A 6,686-nucleotide genomic window follows, 5' to 3' on the forward strand; every position below is an offset into this window, starting at 1 on the left:
AATATTTCCCACTTAAATATAGAGAAAATTCAATATGGCTAATCTTTAACATCAAAGATTAGAACTTTCACTTTAGTCCTTAAACTTCTCTTTTGACACTTTATCCCTTAAAGTGCAAAAATCATCCCACTTTAAATCTTAAAGTTTAAGTATCACTTGCCCTCTGTTTTATTGGTTTTCACAATTCCGTGGGATGGATTGCACAATTTAGTGAATAAAATGTCCAAAATTGAAATTTAAGGACTAAATGGATGAATTTCATACTTTAGGGGGATAAAGAGCCCAAAAATAAATTTAAGGACTAATATGGAAATGTATCTGCAGTTTAAAAGTCCAAAGTGCAAATTAGCCTAAGATGGATGGTTCTTTTCCCTCCCACTACTTCTTATTTTCTTGTTCATTTTCTTTGCAGTTAACTCTTTACTTTGAAAGCTATGGCATCTCTTCTCAATTTTCCAAATTATCGTTTTAGAATGTCACCATAGTCCAAAAACAAGTACAAGTTGATATTTTCTAGCATTCCATGTTGCCTAGGAAAATGTTAATCCCTTTGTTTTATGCTGTCAAATTGGGTCATAAAACTTGCGGCCTGTCCTTCACCCACACGATCAAAGATTAGAAGGATTAGACAAGAGTTTTAGTCAACCCCTTGTGGTTGAATCTTTTTATATTCCTAAGCATTATGTGTTAGGGTAATGATACTATGAAAATAAGCAACAACGAATTATTTCCATTATACCTAATCCATTTTCTAACAACACCATGACGTTTACAGGCTGACGACACAAAGAACAAAGTTCAACATTTTGTCAATTAAGTATTTTTAAGGTCTTTTTATGATTAAAAATAGAAAAAAAGATGTAATTTTGGTACCCAAACTTTGATACACAAGCGGTTTTAATCCTCAAATTTTGGACAAAAACAAATCTAATACCTAATTTTTTAACTATTGAGCACAGTTAGTATTCTTGATGAATTTTTTCCAAATTATTACTAAAAAAAACTACGTAATAGTCATATGTCCGGCAACTATTATATAAAAAATGTAAAAAAAAATGTAAAATTTTCTTCTGACATTAAATGTCACTTAAAATATCCCTTTGACATTAAGTAATAAGTTTAAGAACTAATAATTTTATCAAGTAAAATATCCTTCTGACACTAAGTACTAAATTTAATAACTAATAATTTTATCAAAAGGATGTTTTACATTTTTTGGCAATTTTTTATTAATAATTGCTAAATATATGACTATCACGTGACTTTTTCAAGTAACAATTTGAAGAAAAAAAACCGTAAAATGTACTAAATGTGTTCAAAAGTTGAAAGTTTGGATATCAACTTTGTTTTCGTCCAAAATTTGGAGACTAAAACTGTTCATCTGGCAAAATTTGGATACAAAAACTTACATTTTTCTCTAAAAAATAACTCATGAATTATAAATGCTCCAGCATGCAGACACGCTTGTGCTTCTTCATTTAATTAGTGACAAATACACATTAAAAACGTGTCAATGGGGTCAGTAATTCTTCTACCTGCTCAAAAAGACACGCTTGTGCTTCTTCATTTAATTAGTGACAAATACACATGAAAAACGTGTCAATGGAGTCAGAAATTCTTCTAGCTGCTAAAAAAAACAGCACGACCTAGAAAAAGAATTTCCGCTGCCGGGGTTCGAGCCCGGATTCCAACATGATTTCGGAATTGCCAGCGCTACAGCGGACTTTTATTGGCCAATGAATCAGAATAATTATAATTTTACTAAAATTAAGCTCGTTTGGGCTCATGAACAGATTTCAAGGCCCAGCGCTAGATTTCAAGGCCCAGCTGTTTTTTTCGACACTGTAGGTATTGGGGTTTGTACCCAACTAATTTCACGGCGTCTAGGCAGAGTAGGCTCGACCAATTATCAGAACAGTAATAATTGAGACTCGAACTAGAGGCTTTGGAGTAAAAACTAGGAGCGGAAACCAGTCGAACTACCCCAGCGCGGTTTGTTAGAAAATCATATTGTGTTACAATTTTTGCGATTACATATTTTACGGACTCTCTCTAAAAAGTCAAAAGTACCCCAGAGTTTTGACCAAAAAATACGGGCTCAATAAAGTTACCAAAATGTTATTTTAAACTTTTAGATGAAACACTAGTTGGACAAAATTCATGTGGACAAATAGTGAACAATACAGCTAATTTTGACGGAATTTATGATCACACATTTCAATGGAATTGCCATTCAAATGAAGAGTATAGGTATTTTTATACTTTCGCTTGAGTAAAAAAGTGAAAAGAACTGCCATTAATAAATAAGAGAATGCTATTAACATTTTTCTGTACAATTATGGAGAAATTTGGTGAATTTCTAGAAATAATGCTAAATTTAGAAAATATCTTATTTATGGTGTTCCATGAGATTATTTTCTCCACTTAGGTTTCTTATTTCTTAGCAATTCTTTTAAGGAGATAAGAAAATTCTTCAACAAGTAGAAGCGCTTATGGAGATTTTTATTGAAAATGTGACCTTAAAAAAACTGTGTGGAGCCAGTGCTTGTTGATGTTAGTAGAAAAAAAGGCAGGAAATGAAAATTTTTTCCGCTGCCGGGGTTCGATCCCGGATTCCAAACATGTTTAGGAATTGCCAAGAGCTACAGCGGATTTTTGTTGGTAGGTTACAACATTATCCATCACATAACATTGGTTCTACTAATTTTTTAACAATTTTAATTACAATAATCACAAAAAAAATTTAAAAATTTTTAAATAACACGTTTCAAAATACCCAAAACACTGAAAATGAATTCCCTTCTTCCTTTCTTCTTCCACCTCAACCCACCACCACCTCTTCCGCCAACCAGTTATATTATTTTGACAAGAATCTCATCGTCTTGTTCGTTTGGATGCATGAATATGGAGAAATTTTAATATGGATAGTTGTCATTTTATTCATAACTCGTAAGATAAATCATTTGATCCCAATAAAGTTTGATCATTTTGTCCCAAGTAAAGCTGTTGGTGGATTTTTATTTCCTTTTCTCTCTTTATTTTTGATCATGTAGTTCATTTTTTGTCTGATACACATAATGCCTTAGACGATCTTTCCTCTGCAAATAACCAGCAAACGATCTTTCCTCTGATACACATAATGTTTACATATGTTTTTTTTTTTTTGGTCAAAAAGGAGTTTAAGGTCTCTTCATGTAAATTAAAATGTACTTTAAGAGAAAAACATATCTTTTTAGCAATGTTTCTTAAGGAGAGAACAAAAAATTTCAGTAAGCAGACTCGTGGGTGATTTTTAATTCATTAGCAGCAAATAGATAGTGAACACGTGCCCACAAGAAGAAATCGGGCGATGGAGCTAGCGCTTCTTACACTTCGTTTATTAAAAAAAGATTTCCGCTGCCGGGGTTCGAACCCGGATTCCAAGACCATCAGGAATTACCAAGTGCTACAGCAGATTGTTGATGCGAAGTGCATAAAATTCTCTTATACAGTCATCCTCGTTTTGGGCTGGCAAGTGACCTCAGCGTACAGAGGCTCTTAGAAAAATCATACCGGTTAGTAATACAATGAAAGCCCTGCTTGCCAAGTGAATATTTTGAATGTTTTATATGAGTTTTTTTGAATATTTGTATAAAATTTTACTATTTATTATAATTTAATGTAACAATTTTGTTTAATTATGTAAAAACTTTCCTTTTTTTTTCTTTTTCTTTCCTATCCTCTTCTTCCACCCCATCTCACTATTCTTCCTTCTCTCTCCCACCTTATCACCGCCCGCCATCGCTAGCACCTCCAATAGCAACCGACACCAATAGTCCTCTTCTCTCTCTCTCCCTCCCCTACCACTTCCTTTCTCCCCTCTCTTTTCCCCTGCGTGATCCCCTCTTCTCCTTCCCCCTTTCTTCGCCACCCTTTCCCTCCTCCCATGCAATCTAGTTATGCTACTAGATTGTGTGGGGGAGAGAAAAAGTAGCAGAGGAGGAGGTAATGAGGGAGAAGAGAGGAGTCCAGGAGAGAGAGAGAGAGAGAGAGGGGAGGAAGAGAGGGAGGGAGAGGAGAGGGAAAAAAAAGATGAGTCGTTGGCACTGTCAGCCAACGGCAGAGGTGGTAGTGGATTGAGGTAAGGGGAGAAAGAAGAAGAATGAAAAGAAGGGAATCTTTTTTGTGTGTTTTTTGATTATTTTTAGTTGTGTATTTTAAAAATTTTGAGGAGTTTTTTTAGGTTATTGTAACTAAAATTATTTTTAAAAAACTTGACAAAAACTCAATAAGTTTTTTTAGCAGTGTTTCTTAAGGAGAGAACAAAAAGTTTCAATAAGCAGAAAAAGTTTCAATAGCTAATGGAGCTAGCGCTTCTTACAGTTCGTTTATAAACCCAAGAGGAAAAAGATTTTCGCTGCCGGGGTTCGAACCCGGATTCCAATACCATCAGGAATTACCAAGTGCTACAGCGGATTGTCGATGCGAAGGGCATAAATCATATATATATATATCATAAAGTCGTATACTCATACTTATCCCTTCATATTTTCTCTTTCCTACGTGGTTTAACGAGACGACAAGTAGTTTCCTACGTGGCTTGCTCCTTTTTTGTTTGGATATATATCAATTCTTATTTCTTATAAAGATTCTTAATATTATATGATTCTTATTTCCTACCCAAAAAAGGAACTGAAAAGTAATGCGAGATAAATAAAAGAGACATAAATCTCCTCTATTAGATATATAGGAATAAATGAAAATATATTTTTTTATAGTGTCCTATTCTTTTTTTTTTAACAGTTTCATCATATATCCTTTTTATTTTAAGATAATCTACCCATATATAGAACAACATACAAACAATCTAGACATGGAAATTAAAGAAAATTAGCCCGAGAAAGTTTTTACAAGACTCACAGTCCCCATGTATAATTGATGTACAAAGAGAAATGACACTTCATCTGATTGAAAAATTCTGAAAAAGTCCGTAAAAAAAATGGAGTGTCATCAACCAAAGAAATAAAATCCCATTATCATAGCTAAAGAATGATGAGATAAAACATTAGATATTTGTTGAAGTTTTGCACCCCGAAAGCCCCTACCCGACGCTCCATCCGTAGTGTTCTCCAATCCAAGAGAAAGGCCTCCGGCCGTAGTGTCCTCCGTCAGTCTTTTTTTTAATATATTTTTGCTAATAATTCCTTAATCACAATACATCTCTGCCCAGATGGTGAGGAATATTTCGTGTGTGGACCCACATCATAGGAGTCCATGCATTTAAAGGACTCGATATAGTGGAAGTGGTCTTTTAAGGTCGGTAAAATCTATCTTGATAACGCATTTATAAATTTATTACATACAGGTTTATATATGTGCATAGTACGGGTCACATAAGGTCTTGTTTCCTACCCAAAATTATTTGGACGATTATGGTTTTATTTCCTATAAGAATTCTTAATATCATAGGATTCTTATTTCCTACCAAAAGTTACATACTTTAAGCAGCTTAAATTAAGATAAACATACTTTTAATGTTCTTATCAATATCTCTTTGTATTCTTATTAATTCTTATTTCCTATGTCTACACTACATATAGCCTCTAATATATTGATTTCAAGTATCAAATTCATGGTTAGGTATTTCCAGTGCAAGCGATTGGCATATTAAAGTATCGATTTTGGGTTTTCACTTCTCTTGATTATCAGGTACATTTTCTTTCAATATATATATATATATATATATATATATTTTAAAAAGGCATGTTGATCTTCAATTGTAAGAGATTAGTAACATATCTTGAATTTTGTTTTATTTTCTATTTGTTTTGTATGAAGACATAGGATTTAAATAAGTACTTTCATCGTTATTTTTGTAGGATTTTTTCTAACATGTTTGTTAATTGATTTTTGTGATCATGTACTACGATGTTTGTTAATTTGCCTTCAAGAAAAACAACAAAAAACAAAAGGCACTGGAAAGTAATGCGATATAAATACAAGAGACATAAATATCTCTATTAAATATATCTGCAAATTCATTAGTTAATTAAAAGACTCTGACCGTTTACTTAATTATAATCTTTACGTATTATTATATACAAACTTGAGCGATAAATCATTTATTTTTTTTATACTTAGTTATCCTACTTTGCATATCATACAGTGATAATAGAAAATCAATAAATGCTGATTTGTATGGACAAATCGAGGAGAATATTTAAACAAAAAAAACAAAAACAAGTTTCTGAATAGTAGAATATTATTTGATACTATTTACTGCACTTTTTATTTATTTTCAAGTTTTTGAATGTTATGGTTTTGTTGAATGTTATTTTTTCTATTTTTGAATTATTATTCATTGAATTAGATGTTCAAATTTATATTATAAGAATAATTTACATTACAATGCGCACATAGTAATATACTTAAAACAAGTTATAATAGATTATACATTAAATATGTATTTTATATCGACATTTTTATAAATTGACTAAAGTTTATTATTTTTCGACGATTCCCGTTCAACGAACGGGTACAAAACTAGTTTTCTTATATAGTCATCGTTGTTTTGGGCTGACAAGTGACCTAAAGGTCCAGAGTTTCTTAGAAAAATCATGTCGATTAATAATAAAAGGATTAAAAACAAAAAAGTCCCTGTAATATACTTAATATACAAAAAAATCCCTCATGGTTTTAAAACATAC

Source organism: Coffea arabica, chromosome 5c (assembly GCF_036785885.1).
Source record: "Coffea arabica cultivar ET-39 chromosome 5c, Coffea Arabica ET-39 HiFi, whole genome shotgun sequence".
Taxonomy (NCBI): domain Eukaryota; kingdom Viridiplantae; phylum Streptophyta; class Magnoliopsida; order Gentianales; family Rubiaceae; genus Coffea; species Coffea arabica.